Source organism: Schistocerca americana, chromosome 9 (genome assembly GCF_021461395.2).
Source record: "Schistocerca americana isolate TAMUIC-IGC-003095 chromosome 9, iqSchAmer2.1, whole genome shotgun sequence".
Classification (NCBI taxonomy): domain Eukaryota; kingdom Metazoa; phylum Arthropoda; class Insecta; order Orthoptera; family Acrididae; genus Schistocerca; species Schistocerca americana.
This window is the reverse complement of record NC_060127.1, coordinates 153,833,386-153,835,641: the sequence shown is the minus strand read 5'-3', so window position 1 is coordinate 153,835,641 and position 2,256 is coordinate 153,833,386.

Genomic DNA, 2,256 nt, shown 5'->3' with positions numbered 1-2,256 from the left:
TTGTTATGTGTTATATTTATGCAAATAGTTTGTACCGCTCTGTCAGCATCCAGTCTTACCGTGAGCATATGCAGGTGTCAGAGATCATTGCACTCGCGTGTGGCAAAATATAGGTTGTGTTTGTCCGTTAAAGTTACTCATACCTAATTTCTTAAACAAGAATGTTAATCATTCTCTTGCATAATTAAGCTGGCGGCCGTTTTCTTTATTCTTTAAACAGTGTAGCTAGATAAAATTTTGTTTGTTACTGTTCGAATATTTACGTAATTCTGACTTTCACTTCCGATAAGCCACCTCCGTTAGGTGCAACTCGGTCAACATAACAAAATTCCTGTCAGAGGGTAACACTGCTCTGTTGCTTTATACCATAATTGCTTTAACTAGATAGTTTTATTGCACGACCTACCTCCAACTTTGAGGTTATGGTATACCAGTAGCGGACTGTAGTGTTATGTCTTTTAAAAATGTGTACTCGTTCTATTTCTTTACATCTCATTTGAATTTATGTTTGTGTTTAAAATTACTTTAACTGAAGAAAGAGAGTCGTAGAGATAGCAGGCGACGAGAAATGAAGGAATGTAACAGGAATTAAAAAACATCTCATTTTCAGTTCGCTCTTGCAGTTGCGTGTGAAACGCGATGATACGCGGTGGTATTTCCTGTGGTTGGTAAGCTTCCACTAGATGCTGAGACAGGCGCCGAGAGAGATGAAGAGAGAGAACAAAAATGAAGTACCGACTCGGCCCTCGGGTTATCTATCGGCGTTTTTAGACACCGAAAGAGCGACAACGCTCGTTACGCTGATGCTGGGCATCGCGTCGGTTATGACGGGGCGATAGCAGCCGGCGGTAATGAATCACGTCCTTGTGCGTGAGGGGAGAGGCTTGTCAACGCCAGCCGCGTGCTGGAGCAAACAAGAGGCTCCGGTCGAGGATCTGAAGAGCCTGCGACGGTAAGAACGGCAACTGGTGTCGCGGTTTCTACAGAGCACGTGCTTCCTTTCCGTATACAAGGTGTATCGCTATGAAATGAGCGTTAAGATACAAATGTGTCGATAGGGAACATTTGTTGTGAACGAGCCTTAATTTTTTTTTTTTGTTTGGTTGGTATAACATCTGTCAAAGATAGTATACATCATGTCATGGAACACACAACATCATGTTTTCATCGTGTTAACAATGTCGAATTTTGTACCAGAAAGCGATGATTTGCGGAAAGCATTAATTTTTTGTTTTCATTTGAGAAAAAGCGCTGCAGAGTCGCATCGAATGCTTGTCGATGAATATGGTGATCATGCTCTATCAGGAGCAACATGCAAAAGATGGTTTCAACAGTTCAGAAATAATGATTTTGATGTAAGAAATGAAGAACGTGGAATACCACCAAAAAAGTTGGAAGACGCCGAATTGCAAGCAATATTGGATGAAGATGATACTTTGAGTCAGAAGCAAATGGCACCAAGGCTAAATGTTGCACAACTAACAATTTCTGACCGTTTGGAAGCTATGGGAAAGATCAAAAAGTGTGGAAAATGTGTGAAACATGAATAAAATGAAATACAGATGGAAAACCGAAAAACCATTTGTCAAATTTTGCTTCAAAGATATTGTTACTGGCGATGAAAAATGGATTTATTTTAACAATATGGGTTAATCCAGGACAATCATCAACATAGACTGCAAAACCAGATCGATTCGGCAAGAAGACAATGCTCTGTGTTTGGTGGGATCAGAAAGGTGTGGTGTATCATGAGCTTCTAAAACCCGGTGAAACTGAGAATACTAATCGCTACAGACAACAAATGATCAATTTGAACTATGCACTGATCGAAAAAAGACCAGAATGGGCCGGAAGACATGGCAAAGTTTTTTTTACACGAAAATGAGCCTGCACACAAAGCGAAACTGGTTCAGGATGCAATCAAAACACTTGGCTGGGAGCTGCTACCCCACCCACCGTATTCACCAGACTTGGCCCCTTCCGACCACCATTTGTTTGCATCAATGGGACACGCATTGGCTGAGAAACACCTCGATTACTACGAAGAAGTCAAAAACTGGGTGTCTGATTGGTTTGCTTCAAAAGACGAACATTTCTATTGGCGTGGTGTCCACAAATTGCCAGAAAGGTGGTCAAAATGTATAGAAAGCAATGGTCAGTACTTCGAATAAAATGTTTTTAATTTTAAATTCAAAATTAGTCTTTCATTTTCACAAACAAACGCCCATTTCATACCGGTACACCTGGTATGCGCTT